A 16,162-nucleotide genomic window follows, 5' to 3' on the forward strand; every position below is an offset into this window, starting at 1 on the left:
CAGCATGAGCTGAAACAAGGGAGAGAGGGTCATGACCAGGATTAGCTGAAACATGGGAGAGAGGGTCACGGCCAGGATGTGCTGAAACAGGGGAGAGAGGGTCATAGCCAGGATGAGCTGAAACAGGGGAGAGAGGGTCATGACCAGGATGAGTTGAAACAGCGGAGAGAGGGTCATGACCAGGATGAGCTGACACAGGGGAGAGAGGGTCATGACCAGGATGAGCTGAAACAGGGGAGAGAGGGTCATGACCAGAATGAGCTGAAACAAGGGAGAGAGGGTCATGGCCAGGATTAGTTGAAACAGGGGAGAGAGGGTCATGAGCAGGATGAACTGAAACATGGGAGAGAGCGTCATGACCAGATGAGCTGAAACAGGGGAGAGAAGGTCATGACCAGGATGAGCTGAAACAGGGCAGAGAGGGTCATGACCAGGATGAGCTGAAACATGGGAGAGAGTTTCATAGCCAGGATGTGCTGAAAAAGGGGAGAGAGGGTCATGACCAGGATGAGCTGAAACAGTGGAGAGAGTTTAATAGCCAGGATGAGCTGAAACAAGGAGAGAGTTTCATAGCCAGGATGTGCTGAAACAGGGGAGATAGTTTCATAGCCAAGATGTGCTGAAACAGGGGAGATAGTTTCATAGCCAGGATGTGCTGAAACAGGGGTGAGATGGTCATGACCAGGATGAGCTGAAAAATGGGAGAGAGGGTCATAGCCAGGATGAGCTGAAACATGGGAGAGAGGGTCATGACCAGGATGAGCTGAAACATGGGAGAGAGTTTCATAGCCAGGATGTGCCTAAACAGGGGAGAGAGGGTCATGACCAGGATGTGCTGAAACAGGGGAGACAGTTTCATAGCCAGGATGTGCTGAAACAAGGGAGAGAGGGTCATGACCAGGATGAGCTGAAACAGTGGAAGGATGGTCATGACCAGGATTAGCTGAAACATGGGAGAGAGGGTCAACGCCAGGATTAGCTAAAAATTGAGAGAGGGGGTCATGGCCAGGATGTGCTGAAACAGGGGAGAGAGGGTCATAGCCAGGATGAGCTGAAACAGTGGAGAGCGGGTCAAGACCAGGATGAGCTGAAACAAGGGAGAGAGGGTCATGACCAGGATTAGCTGAAACATGGGAGAGAGGGTCACGGCCAGGATCAGCCAAAACATGAGAGAGAGGGTCATGGCCAGGATGTGCTGAAACAGGGGAGAGAGGGTCATGACCAGGATGAGCTGAAACAAGGGAGAGAGTTTCATAGCCAGGATGTGCTGAAACAGTGGAAAGATGGTCATGACCAGGATGAGCTGAAACAAGGGAGAGAGGGTCCTGACCAGGATGAGCCGACACAGGGGAGAGAGGGTCATGACCAGGATGAGCTGAAACAGGGGAGAGAGGGTCATGACCAGAATGAGCTGAAACAAGGGAGAGAGTTTAATAGCCAGGATGAGCTGAAACAAGGAGAGAGTTTCATAGCCAGGATGTGCTGAAACAGGGGAGATAGTTTCATAGCCAGGATGTGCTGAAACAGGGGTGAGATGGTCATGACCAGGATGAGCTGAAAAATGGGAGAGAGGGTCATGACCAGGATGAGCTGAAACATGGGAGAGAGGGTCATGACCAGGATGAGCTGAAACATGGGAGAGAGTTTCATAGCCAGGATGTGACTAAACAGGGGAGAGAGGGTCTTGACCAGGATGAGCTGAAACGGGGGAGAGAGTTTCATAGCCAGGATGTGCTGAAAAAGGGGAGATAGTTTCATAGCCAAGATGTGCTGAAACAGGGGCGAGAGGGTCATGACCAGGATGAGCTGAAACAAGGGAGAGATGGTCATGACCAGGATGAGCTGAAACAAGGGAGAGAGTTTCATAGCCAGGATGTGCTGAAACAGTGGAAAGATGGTCATGACCAGGATGAGCTGAAACATGGGAGAGAGGGTCACGGCCAGGATCAGCTAAAACATGAGAGAGAGGGTCATGGCCAGGATGTGCTGAAACAGGGGAGAGAGGGTCATAGCCAGGATGAGCTGAAACAGTGGAGAGCGGATCATGATCAGGATGAGCTGAAACATGGGAGAGAGGGTCATGGCCAGGATGAGCTGAAACAGGGGAGAGAGGGTCATGACCAGGATGAGCTGACACAGGGGAGAGAGGGTAGTGGCCAGGATGTGCTGAAACAGGGGAGAGAGAGTCATTGCCAGGATGAGCTGAAACAGTGGAAATATGGTCATGACCAGGATGAGCTGAAACATGGGAGAGAGGGTCACGGCCAGGATCAGCTAAAACATGAGAGAGAAGGTCATGGCCAGGATGTGCTGAAACAGGGGAGAGAGGGTCATAGCCAGGATGAGCTTAAACAGTGGAGAGCGGTTCATGACCAGGATGTGCTGAAACAGGGGAGAGAGGGTCATAGCCAGGATGAGCTGAAACAGGGGAGAGAGGGTCATGACCAGGATGAGCTGAAACAGGGGAGAGAGGGTCATGGCCAGGATGAGCTGAAACAGGGGAGAAAGGGTCATGACCAGGATGAGCTGACACAGGGCAGAGAGGGTCATGACCAGGATGAGCTGAAACATGGGAGAGAGGGTCATGACCAGAATGAGCTGAAACAAGGGAGAGAGGGTCATGGCCAGGATGAGCTGAAACAGGGGAGAGAGGGTCATGACCACGATGAACTGAAACATGGGAGATAGCGTCATGACCAAATGAGCTGAAACAGGGGAGAGAGTTTCATAGCCAGGATGAGCTGAAACAAGGGAGAGAGTTTCATAGCCAGGATGTGCTGAAACAGGGGAGATAGTTTCATAGCCAAGATGTGCTGAAACAGGGGAGATAGTTTCATAGCCAGGATGTGCTGAAACAGGGGAGACAGTTTCATAGCCAGGATGTGCTGAAACAAGGGAGAGAGGGTCATGACCAGGATGAGCTGAAACAGTGGAAGGATGGTCATGACCAGGATGAGTTGAAACAGGGGAGAGAGGGTCATGAGCAGGATGAACTGAAACATGGGAGAGAGCGTCATGACCAGATGAGCTGAAACAGGGGAGAGAAGGTCATGACCAGGATGAGCTGAAACAGGGCAGAGAGGGTCATGACCAGGATGAGCTGAAACATGGGAGAGAGTTTCATAGCCAGGATGTGCTGAAAAAGGGGAGAGAGGGTCATGACCAGGATGAGCTGAAACAGTGGAGAGAGTTTAATAGCCAGGATGAGCTGAAACAGGGGAGATAGTTTCATAGCCAAGATGTGCTGAAACAGGGGAGATAGTTTCATAGCCAGGATGTGCTGAAACAGGGGTGAGATGGTCATGACCAGGATGAGCTGAAAAATGTGAGAGAGGGTCATAGCCAGGATGAGCTGAAACATGGGAGAGAGGGTCATGACCAGGATGAGCTGAAACATGGGAGAGAGTTTCATAGCCAGGATATGCCTAAACAGGGGAGAGAGGGTCATGACCAGGATGTGCTGAAACAGGGGAGACAGTTTCATAGCCAGGATGTGCTGAAACAAGGGAGAGAGGGTCATGACCAGGATGAGCTGAAACAGTGGAAGGATGGTCATGACCAGGATTAGCTGAAACATGGGAGAGAGGGTCAACGCCAGGATTAGCTAAAAATTGAGAGAGGGGGTCATGGCCAGGATGTGCTGAAACAGGGGAGAGAGGGTCATAGCCAGGATGTGCTGAAACAGTGGAAAGCGGGTCATGACCAGGATGAGCTGAAACAAGGGAGAGAGGGTCATGACCAGGATTAGCTGAAACATGGGAGAGAGGGTCACGGCCAGGATCAGCCAAAACATGAGAGAGAGGGTCATGGCCAGGATGTGCTGAAACATGGGAGAGAGGGTCATGACCAGAATGAGCTGAAACAAGGGAGAGAGGGTCATGGCCAGGATGAGCTGAAACAGGGGAGAGAGGGTCATGACCACGATGAACTGAAACATGGGAGATAGCGTCATGACCAAATGAGCTGAAACAGGGGAGAGAGTTTCATAGCCAGGATGAGCTGAAACAAGGGAGAGAGTTTCATAGCCAGGATGTGCTGAAACAGGGGAGATAGTTTCATAGCCAAGATGTGCTGAAACAGGGGAGATAGTTTCATAGCCAGGATGTGCTGAAACAGGGGAGACAGTTTCATAGCCAGGATGTGCTGAAACAAGGGAGATAGTTTCATAGCCAGGATGTGCTGAAACAAGGGAGAGAGGGTCATGACCAGGAGGGGCTGAAACAGTGGAAGGATGGTCATGACCAGCATGAGCTGAAACAAGGGAGAGAGGGTCATGACCAGGATTAGCTGAAACATGGGAGAGAGGGTCACGGCCAGGATGTGCTGAAACAGGGGAGAGAGGGTCATAGCCAGGATGAGCTGAAACAGGGGAGAGAGGGTCATGACCAGGATGAGTTGAAACAGGGGAGAGAGGGTCATGACCAGGATGAGCTGACACAGGGGAGAGAGGGTCATGACCAGGATGAGCTGAAACAGGGGAGAGAGGGTCATGACCAGAATGAGCTGAAACAAGGGAGAGAGGGTCATGGCCAGGATGAGTTGAAACAGGGGAGAGAGGGTCATGAGCAGGATGAACTGAAACATGGGAGAGAGCGTCATGACCAGATGAGCTGAAACAGGGGAGAGAAGGTCATGACCAGGATGAGCTGAAACAGGGCAGAGAGGGTCATGACCAGGATGAGCTGAAACATGGGAGAGAGTTTCATAGCCAGGATGTGCTGAAAAAGGGGAGAGAGGGTCATGACCAGGATGAGCTGAAACAGTGGAGAGAGTTTAATAGCCAGGATGAGCTGAAACAGGGGAGATAGTTTCATAGCCAAGATGTGCTGAAACAGGGGAGATAGTTTCATAGCCAGGATGTGCTGAAACAGGGGTGAGATGGTCATGACCAGGATGAGCTGAAAAATGGGAGAGAGGGTCATAGCCAGGATGAGCTGAAACATGGGAGAGAGGGTCATGACCAGGATGAGCTGAAACATGGGAGAGAGTTTCATAGCCAGGATGTGCCTAAACAGGGGAGAGAGGGTCATGACCAGGATGTGCTGAAACAGGGGAGACAGTTTCATAGCCAGGATGTGCTGAAACAAGGGAGAGAGGGTCATGACCAGGATGAGCTGAAACAGTGGAAGGATGGTCATGACCAGGATGAGCTGAAAAATGGGAGAGACGGTCATGACCAGGATGAGCTGAAACATGGGAGAGAGGGTCATGACCAGGATGAGCTGAAACATGGGAGAGAGTTTCATAGCCATGATGTGCCTAAACAGGGGAGAGAGGGTCATGACCAGGATGAGCTGAAACGGGGGAGAGAGTTTCATAGCCAGGATGTGCTGAAACAGGGGAGATAGTTTCATAGCCAAGATTAGCTGAAACAGGGGCGAGAGGGTCATGACCAGGATGAGCTGAAACAAGGGAGAGATGGTCATGACCAGGATGAGCTGAAACAAGGGAGAGAGTTTCATAGCCAGGATGTGCTGAAACAGTGGAAAGATGGTCATGACCAGGATGAGCTGAAACATGGGAGAGAGGGTCACGGCCAGGATCAGCTAAAACATGAGAGAGAGGGTCATGGCCAGGATGTGCTGAAACAGGGGAGAGAGGGTCATAGCCAGGATGAGCTGAAACAGTGGAGAGCGGATCATGATCAGGATGAGCTGAAACATGGGAGAGAGGGTCATGGCCAGGATGAGCTGAAACAGGGGAGAGAGGGTCATGACCAGGATGAGCTGACACAGGGGAGAGAGGGTCATGACCAGGATGAGCTGAAACAGGGGAGAGAGGGTCATGACCAGAATGAGCTGAAACAAGGGAGAGAGGGTCATGGCCAGGATGAGCTGAAACAGGGGAGAGAGGGTCATGACCAGGATGAACTGAAACATGGGAGAGAGCATCATGACCAGATGAGCTGAAACAGGGGAGAGAAGGTCATGACCAGGATGAGCTGAAACAGGGGAAAGAGGGTCATGACCAGGATGAGCTGAAACATGGGAGAGTGTTTCATAGCCAGGATGTGCTGAAACAGGGGAGAGAGGGTCATGACCAGTATGAGCCTAAACAGGGGGGAGAGGGTCATGACCAGGATGAGCTGAAACAGGGGAGAGAGTTTAATAGCCAGGATGAGCTGAAACAAGGGAGAGAGTTTCATAGCCAGGATGTGCTGAAACAAGGGAGATAGTTTCATAGCCAGGATGTGCTGAATCAAGGGAGATAGTTTCATAGCCAGGATGTGCTGAAACAAGGGAGAGAGTTTCATAGCCAGGATGTGCTGAAACAGGGGAGATAGTTTCATAGCCAGGATGTGCCTAAACAGGGGAGCGAGGGTCATAGTGGTATCAATGTCAGGATTCAAATTTTAAGTCTTCCTTCCTCTGATGTCCTGAGAAAATGTTATGTTTCTTTTCTTGTTGAGTTATCTCAAAATAATTTTCATTACAATAAATAATTGACTGACAGATTAGGAAATAACTTGAAGCTAACTGTACACCAGCTGCCTAACAGTCCATTACTTTCTATTGATAATCTATTCAAAATATATTGTGTCTCAACAGAACAATGAAAACCAAAGGTATATATGCAGCAGGACAGGAGCAGGTGCAAATACCGTTCTGATCTGTAGAAATCTATGTTGCCAGGTCTGTTTGGGGAGGGTCTGAACCTGTAGTTCTCTGTGTTGCAAGGTCTGTTTGGGGAGGGTCTGAACCTGTAGTTCTCTATGTTACCAGGTCTGTTTGGGGAGGGTCTGAACCTGTAGTTCCCTATGTTGCCAGGTCTGTTTGGGGAGGGTCTGAATCTGTAGTTCTCTGTGTTGCCAGGTCTGTTTGGGGAGGGTCTGAACCTGTGGTTCTCTGTGTTGCCAGATCTGTTTGGGGAGGGTCTGAACCTGTAACTCTCTGTGTTGCCAGGTATGTTTGGGGAGGGTCTGAACCTGTAGTTCTCTATGTTACCAGGTCTGTTTGGGGAGGGTCTGAACCTGTAGTTCTCTATGTTGCCAGGTCTGTTTGGGGAGGGTCTGAACCTGTAGTTCTCTGTGTTGCCAGGTCTGTTTGGGGAGGGTCTGAACCTGTAGTTCTCTATGTTGCCAGGTCTGTTTGGGGAGTGTCTGAACCTGTAGATCTCTGTGTTGCCAGGTCTGTTTGGGGAGGGTCTGAACCTGTGGTTCTCTGTGTTGCCAGGTCTGTTTGGGGAGGGTCTGAACCTGTAGTTCTCTGTGTTGCCAGGTCTGTTTGGGGAGGGTCTGATCCTGTGGTTCTCTGTGTTGCCAGGTCTGTTTGGGGAGGGTCTGAACCTGTAGTTCTCTATGTTACCAGGTCTGTTTGGGGAGGGTCTGAACCTGTAGTTCTCTGTGTTGCCAGGTCTGTTTGAGCAAGGTCTGAACCTGTAGTTCTCTGTGTTGCCAGGTATGTTTGGGCAGGGTCTGAACCTGTAGTTCTCTGTGTTGCCAGGTCTGTTTGGGGAATGTCTGAACCTGTAGTTCTCTGTGTTGCCAGGTCTGTTTGGGGAGGGTCTGAACCTGTAGTTCTCTGTGTTGCCAGGTCTGTTTGGGGTGTGTCTGAACCCGTAGTTCTCTGTGTTGCCAGGTCTGTTTGGGGAGGGTCTGAACCTGTAGTTCTCTGTGTTGCCAGGTCTGTTTGGGGAGGGTCTGAACCTGTAGTTCTCTGTGTTGCCAGGTCTGTTTGGGGAGGGTCTGAACCTGTAGTTCTCTGTGTTTCCTGGTCTGTTTGGGGAGGGTCTGAACCTGTAGTTCTCTGTGTTGCCAGGTCTGTTTGGGCAGGGTCTGAACCTGTAGTTCTCTGTGTTGCCAAGTCTGTTTGGGGAGGGTCTGAACCTGTAGTTATCTGTGTTGCCAGGTCTGTTTGGGCAGGGTCTGAACCTGTAGTTCTCTGTGTTGCCAGGTCTGTTTGGGGAGGGTCTGAACCTGTAGTTCTCTGTGTTGCCTGGTCTGTTTGGGGAGGGTCTGAACCTGTAGTTCTCTGTGTTGCCAGGTCTGTTTGCGGAGGGTCTGAACCTGTAGTTCTCTATGTGAACCTGTAGTTCTCTATGTTACCAGGTCTGTTTGGGGAGGGTCTGAACCTGTAGTTCTCTGTGTTGCCAGGTCTGTTTGGGGAGGGTCTGAACCTGTAGTTATCTGTGTTGCCAGGTCTGTTTGGGGAGGGTCTGAACCTGTAGTTCTCTATGTTACCAGGTCTGTTTGGGGAGTGTCTGAACCTGTAGTTCTCTATGTTACCAGGTCTGTTTGGGGAGGGTCTGAACCTGTAGTTCTCTGTGTTGCCAGGTCTGTTTGGGGAGGGTCTGAACCTGTAGTTATCTGTGTTGCCAGGTCTGTTTGGGGAGGGTCTGAACCTGTAGTTCTCTATGTTACCAGGTCTGTTTGGGGAGTGTCTGAACCTGTAGTTCTCTATGTTACCAGGTCTGTTTGGGGAGGGTCTGAACCTGTAGTTCTCTGTGTTGCCAGGTCTGTTTGGGGAGGGTCTGAACCTGTAGTTCTCTGTGTTGCTGGGTCTGTTTGGGGAGGGTCTGAACCTGTAGTTATCTGTGTTGCCAGATCTGTTTGGGGAGGGTCTGAACCTGTAGTTATCTGTGTTACCAGGTCTGTTTTGGGAGGGTCTGAACCTGTAGTTCTCTGTGTTGCCAGGTCTGTTTGGGGTGTGTCTGAACCCGTAGTTCTCTGTGTTGCCAGGTCTGTTTGGGGAGGGTCTGAACCTGTAGTTCTCTGTGTTGCCAGGTCTGTTTGGGGAGGGTCTGAACCTGTAGTTCTCTGTGTTGCCAGGTCTGTTTGGGGAGGGTCTGAACCTGTAGTTCTCTGTGTTTCCTGGTCTGTTTGGGGAGGGTCTGAACCAGTAGTTCTCTGTGTTGCCAGGTCTGTTTGGGCAGGGTCTGAACCTGTAGTTCTCTGTGTTGCCAGGTCTGTTTGGGGAGGGTCTGAACCTGTAGTTCTCTGTGTTGCCTGGTCTGTTTGGGGAGGATCTGAACCTGTAGTTCTCTGTGTTGCCAGGTCTGTTTGCGGAGGGTCTGAACCTGTAGTTCTCTATGTTACCAGGTCTGTTTGGGGAGGGTCTGAACCTGTAGTTCTCTGTGTTGCCAGGTCTGTTTGGGGAGGGTCTGAACCTGTAGTTATCTGTGTTGCCAGGTCTGTTTGGGCAGGGTCTGAACCTGTAGTTCTCTGTGTTGCCAGGTCTGTTTGGGGAGGGTCTGAACCTGTAGTTCTCTGTGTTGCCTGGTCTGTTTGGGGAGGGTCTGAACCTGTAGTTCTCTGTGTTGCCAGGTCTGTTTGCGGAGGGTCTGAACCTGTAGTTCTCTATGTTACCAGGTCTGTTTGGGGAGGGTCTGAACCTGTAGTTCTCTGTGTTGCCAGGTCTGTTTGGGGAGGGTCTGAACCTGTAGTTATCTGTGTTGCCAGGTCTGTTTGGGGAGGGTCTGAACCTGTAGTTCTCTATGTTACCAGGTCTGTTTGGGGAGTGTCTGAACCTGTAGTTCTCTATGTTACCAGGTCTGTTTGGGGAGGGTCTGAACCTGTAGTTCTCTGTGTTGCCAGGTCTGTTTGGGGAGGGTCTGAACCTGTAGTTCTCTGTGTTGCTGGGTCTGTTTGGGGAGGGTCTGAACCTGTAGTTATCTGTGTTGCCAGATCTGTTTGGGGAGGGTCTGAACCTGTAGTTCTCTATGTTACCAGGTCTGTTTGGGGAGTGTCTGAACCTGTAGTTCTCTATGTTACCAGGTCTGTTTGGGGAGGGTCTGAACCTGTAGTTCTCTGTGTTGCCAGGTCTGTTTGGGGAGGGTCTGAACCTGTAGTTCTCTGTGTTGCTGGGTCTGTTTGGGGAGAGTCTGAACCTGTAGTTATCTGTGTTGCCAGATCTGTTTGGAGAGTGTCTGAACCTGTAGTTCTCTATGTTGCCAGGTCTGTTTGGGGAGGGTCTGAACCTGTAGTTCTCTGTGTTGCCAGGTCTGTTTGGGGAGGGTCTGAACCTGTAGTTCTCTGTGTTGCCTGGTAGAGTGATACACACTGCCTACTGGTGAATCCAATACAATGTTACATTATAGCTTTATCAATACAGTGCTACAATACATCCTTATCAATACAGCCTTACCAATACAGCAATACATCCTTATCAATACAGCCTTATCAATACAGCAATACATCCTTATCAATACAGCCTTATCAATACAGCAATGCATCCTTATCAATACAGTGTTACAATGCAGTCTTATCAATACAGCCTTATCAATACATCCTTATCAATACATCCTTATCAATACAGCCTTATCAATACAGCAATACATCCTTATCAATACAGCAATACAGCCTTATCAATACAGTGTTACAGCACAGCCTTATAAATACAGCCTTATCAATACATCCTTATCAATACAGCCTTATCAATACAGCAATACAGCCTTATCAATACAGCCTTATCAATACAGACTGATCAATACTGTGTTACAATACAGCCTTATCAATACAGCAATACATCCTTATCCGTATTAATACAATATTAATACAGTGTTACAATACATCCTTATCAATACAGCAATACATCCTTATCCGTATTAATACAGTATTAATACAGTGTTACAATACAGCCTCATCAATACAGACTGATCAATACAGTGTTACAATACAGCAATACAGCCTTATCAATACATCTAGATAAGTGTGTGTCTGGAGTGAGCGAGCTAGGGTGTTGGAATAAACTGTTGAACCTGTTCTGTCCTTGTCGATAGGAGGAAGGACATTTTATAACCTATGATGTCATATTTTGTACGTAAACTGTTGTTCGTGGTTACATGGGAGTGCGCTCTGACAATAAATACTATCATCTAATTTTGATAAGACTGGTCTCTGTCTATTTTATGCAAATAAGAATCTTACAAATTCTCATAAAATAGACCAAGTGAATTCAATTAATGAAAACATATTGGAATTATGAAATTACATTAACACCTAGACAATACAAAAACTACACATACCACCCTCGTCACACCCTGACCTAACCAAAATAATAAATAAAATGTGTTGCTGCCTTGCTATGTTGTTGTCTTAGGTCTCTCTTTATGTAGTGTTGTCTTAGGTCTCTCTTTATGTAGTGTTGTCTTAGGTCTCTCTTTATGTAGTGTTGTCTTAGGTCTCTCTTTATGTAGTGTTGTGTTGTCTTAGGTCTCTCTTTATGTAGTGTTGTCTTAGGTCTCTCTTTATGTAGTGTTGTCTTAGGTCTCTCTTTATGTAGTGTTGTCTTAGGTCTCTCTTTATGTAGTGTTGTCTTAGGTCTCTCTTTATGTAGTGTTGTGTTGTCTTAGGTCTCTCTTTATGTAGTGTTGTCTTAGGTCTCTCTTTATGTAGTGTTGTGTTGTCTTAGGTCTCTCTTTATGTAGTGTTGTCTTAGGTCTCTCTTTATGTAGTGTTGTGTTGTCTTAGGTCTCTCTTTATGTAGTGTTGTCTTAGGTCTCTCTTTATGTAGTGTTGTCTTAGGTCTCTCTTTATGTAGTGTTGTGTTGTCTTAGGTCTCTCTTTATGTAGTGTTGTCTTAGGTCTCTCTTTATGTAGTGTTGTCTTAGGTCTCTCTTTATGTAGTGTTGTCTTAGGTCTCTCTTTATGTAGTGTTGTCTTAGGTCTCTCTTTATGTAGTGTTGTCTTAGGTCTCTCTTTATGTAGTGTTGTGTTGTCTTAGGTCTCTCTTTATGTAGTGTTGTCTTAGGTCTCTCTTTATGTAGTGTTGTGTTGTCTTAGGTCTCTCTTTATGTAGTGTTGTGTTGTCTTAGGTCTCTCTTTATGTAGTGTTGTGTTGTCTTAGGTCTCTCTTTATGTAGTGTTGTCTTAGGTCTCTCTTTATGTAGTGTTGTCTTAGGTCTCTCTTTATGTAGTGTTGTCTTAGGTCTCTCTTTATGTAGTGTTGTCTTAGGTCTCTCTTTATGTAGTGTTGTCTTAGGTCTCTCTTTATGTAGTGTTGTGTTGTCTTAGGTCTCTCTTTATGTAGTGTTGTCTTAGGTCTCTCTTTATGTAGTGTTGTCTTAGGTCTCTCTTTATGTAGTGTTGTCTTAGGTCTCTCTTTATGTAGTGTTGTCTTAGGTCTCTCTTTATGTAGTGTTGTCTTAGGTCTCTCTTTATGTAGTGTTGTGTTGTCTTAGGTCTCTCTTTATGTAGTGTTGTCTTAGGTCTCTCTTTATGTAGTGTTGTGTTGTCTTAGGTCTCTCTTTATGTAGTGTTGTGTTGTCTTAGGTCTCTCTTTATGTAGTGTTGTGTTGTCTTAGGTCTCTCTTTATGTAGTGTTGTCTTAGGTCTCTCTTTATGTAGTGTTGTCTTAGGTCTCTCTTTATGTAGTGTTGTCTTAGGTCTCTCTTTATGTAGTGTTGTCTTAGGTCTCTCTTTATGTAGTGTTGTCTTAGGTCTCTCTTTATGTAGTGTTGTCTTAGGTCTCTCTTTATGTAGTGTTGTCTTAGGTCTCTCTTTATGTAGTGTTGTCTTAGGTCTCTCTTTATGTAGTGTTGTCTTAGGTCTCTCTTTATGTAGTGTTGTCTTAGGTCTCTCTTTATGTAGTGTTGTGTTGTCTTAGGTCTCTCTTTATGTAGTGTAGTGTTGTCTTAGGTCTCTCTTTATGTAGTGTTGTCTTAGGTCTCTCTTTATGTAGTGTAGTGTTGTCTTAGGTCTCTCTTTATGTAGTGTTGTCTTAGGTCTCTCTTTATGTAGTGTTGTGTTGTCTTAGGTCTCTCTTTATGTAGTGTAGTGTTGTCTTAGGTCTCTCTTTATGTAGTGTTGTCTTAGGTCTCTCTTTATGTTGTGTTGTCTTAGGTCTCTCTTTATGTAGTGTTGTGTTGTCTTAGGTCTCTCTTTATGTAGTGTTGTGTTGTCTTAGGTCTCTCTTTATGTAGTGTTGTGTTGTCTTAGGTCTCTCTTTATGTAGTGTTGTCTTAGGTCTCTCTTTATGTAGTGTTGTCTTAGGTCTCTCTTTATGTAGTGTTGTGTTGTCTTAGGTCTCTCTTTATGTAGTGTTGTCTTAGGTCTCTCTTTATGTAGTGTTGTCTTAGGTCTCTCTTTATGTAGTGTTGTCTTAGGTCTCTCTTTATGTAGTGTTGTGTTGTCTTAGGTCTCTCTTTATGTAGTGTTGTCTTAGGTCTCTCTTTATGTAGTGTTGTCTTAGGTCTCTCTTTATGTAGTGTTGTGTTGTCTTAGGTCTCTCTTTATGTAGTGTTGTCTTAGGTCTCTCTTTATGTAGTGTTGTCTTAGGTCTCTCTTTATGTAGTGTTGTGTTGTCTTAGGTCTCTCTTTATGTAGTGTTGTGTTGTCTTAGGTCTCTCTTTATGTAGTGTTGTGTTGTCTTAGGTCTCTCTTTATGTAGTGTTGTGTTGTCTTAGGTCTCTCTTTATGTAGTGTTGTGTTGTCTTAGGTCTCTCTTTATGTAGTGTTGTCTTAGGTCTCTCTTTATGTAGTGTTGTCTTAGGTCTCTCTTTATGTAGTGTTGTCTTAGGTCTCTCTTTATGTAGTGTTGTCTTAGGTCTCTCTTTATGTAGTGTTGTCTTAGGTCTCTCTTTATGTAGTGTTGTGTTGTCTTAGGTCTCTCTTTATGTAGTGTTGTCTTAGGTCTCTCTTTATGTAGTGTTGTGTTGTCTTAGGTCTCTCTTTATGTAGTGTAGTGTTGTCTTAGGTCTCTCTTTATGTAGTGTTGTGTTGTCTTAGGTCTCTCTTTATGTAGTGTTGTGTTGTCTTAGGTCTCTCTTTATGTAGTGTTGTCTTAGGTCTCTCTTTATGTAGTGTTGTCTTAGGTCTCTCTTTATGTAGTGTTGTCTTAGGTCTCTCTTTATGTAGTGTTGTGTTGTCTTAGGTCTCTCTTTATGTAGTGTTGTGTTGTCTTAGGTCTCTCTTTATGTAGTGTTGTGTTGTCTTAGGTCTCTCTTTATGTAGTGTTGTGTTGTCTTAGGTCTCTCTTTATGTAGTGTTGTGTTGTCTTAGGTCTCTCTTTATGTAGTGTTGTGTTGTCTTAGGTCTCTCTTTATGTAGTGTTGTGTTGTCTTAGGTCTCTCTTTATGTAGTGTTGTCTTAGGTCTCTCTTTATGTAGTGTTGTCTTAGGTCTCTCTTTATGTAGTGTTGTCTTAGGTCTCTCTTTATGTAGTGTTGTCTTAGGTCTCTCTTTATGTAGTGTTGTCTTAGGTCTCTCTTTATGTAGTGTTGTCTTAGGTCTCTCTTTATGTAGTGTTGTGTTGTCTTAGGTCTCTCTTTATGTAGTGTTGTGTTGTCTTAGGTCTCTCTTTATGTAGTGTAGTGTTGTCTTAGGTCTCTCTTTATGTAGTGTTGTCTTAGGTCTCTCTTTATGTTGTGTTGTCTTAGGTCTCTCTTTATGTAGTGTTGTGTTGTCTTAGGTCTCTCTTTATGTAGTGTTGTGTTGTCTTAGGTCTCTCTTTATGTAGTGTTGTGTTGTCTTAGGTCTCTCTTTATGTAGTGTTGTCTTAGGTCTCTCTTTATGTAGTGTTGTGTTGTCTTAGGTCTCTCTTTATGTAGTGTTGTGTTGTCTTAGGTCTCTCTTTATGTAGTGTTGTCTTAGGTCTCTCTTTATGTAGTGTTGTGTTGTCTTAGGTCTCTCTTTATGTAGTGTTGTGTTGTCTTAGGTCTCTCTTTATGTAGTGTTGTGTTGTCTTAGGTCTCTCTTTATGTAGTGTTGTCTTAGGTCTCTCTTTATGTAGTGTTGTGTTGTCTTAGGTCTCTCTTTATGTAGTGTTGTGTTGTCTTAGGTCTCTCTTTATGTAGTGTTGTGTTGTGTTAGGTCTCTCTTTATGTAGTGTTGTGTTGTCTTTCTTGTCGTGATGTGTGTTTTGTACTATATTTACATATTTTTTTATTATTTTATTTTTAATCCCAGGTCCCCGCAGGAGGCCTTTTGCCTTTTGGTAGGCTGTCATTGTAGATAAGAATTTTTTCTTAACCTTGCCTAGTTAAAGGCAAGGTTAAATAAAATTGTTATAAAAATATATTTATCCATATATTTATATTTACGTATTCTTATTCCATCCCTTTAGATTTGTGTGTATTTGGTAGTTGTTGTGGAATTGTTAGATTACTTGTTAGATATTACTGCACTGTCGGAACTAGAAGCACAAGAAGTGCACTACACTCACATTGAAATCTGCTAACCATGTGTATGTGACAAATAACATTTGATTTGATTTGAGATATGGCTATTATATTGTGATTCATTATAGGGCCGACCGGGCTCTCCTCCTAGTACGACGACAGAGGCGGACAAAAAACATCTGGGTAGAAGGTATGCCGACCTCGTCTTCCTGCTCAGGGAAGAACGGGGGCTGACACCCCAGGGAACACTCAAAGGGAGATAGGCCCGTGGCAGAGCAGGGAGGGGTGTTGCGGGCGTATTCGACCTAAACAAGCTGCTGTCTTCAGGTGGTGGGGTTGGCGGAGACCAGGCAGCGCGGTCTCGAGGTCCTGGTTGGTTTGCTCTGACTGGCCGTTGGACTGGGAGTGGAACCTGAAGGACAGTCTGGCCGACGTCCCACTGAAGGTGCAGAACGACTTCCAGAACTGGGACGAGAACTGAGGACCCCGGTCGGAGACCATGTCCACAGGCAGTCCATGGGCCCGGAAGATGTGCTGCACCGTGAGCTGGGCCGTCTCTTTGCCAGAGGGTAGTTTGGGGGAGAGGAAGGAAGTGGGCGGCTTTGGAAAATCAATCCACCACGCTCAGGATGGTGGTGTTCCCCTCAGATGGGGAAAGACCCGTGACAAAGTCCAGGGAGAGATGAGACCAGGGACGGTGGGGGACAGGCAGAGGTTGGAGGAGACCAGCCGGGGCTTGCCGAGGAGTCTTGTTCTGTGCACACACAGCGCAAGTGGCGACAAATGCGGACACGTCAGGAACCACAGTAAGCCACCAAAGATGCTGTCGCACAAAAGCCAGGGTTTGACGGGCACCCGGTTATAGGCAAGCCTGGTGGACTTGGCCCACTCCAGGACCATGGAGCAGACGGTGTCAGGAACGGACATCCAGTTTAGGCCCCCCTCGGGTTCGGCTGGGAATGCTGTGCCTCATGCATCTGCATCTTCATGTCACCAGACATGAAGTGGGAAGGATGGGGTTCTGGGGTAATAGTCATGGGACAGTGCATCCTGCTTGACATTCTTGGATCCCGGCCGGTATGAGAGGGAGAAGTTGAAGCGTGTAAACA

This window comes from Oncorhynchus mykiss, chromosome 15, assembly GCF_013265735.2.
Source record: "Oncorhynchus mykiss isolate Arlee chromosome 15, USDA_OmykA_1.1, whole genome shotgun sequence".
In the NCBI taxonomy this organism is placed as follows: Eukaryota; Metazoa; Chordata; class Actinopteri; order Salmoniformes; family Salmonidae; genus Oncorhynchus; species Oncorhynchus mykiss.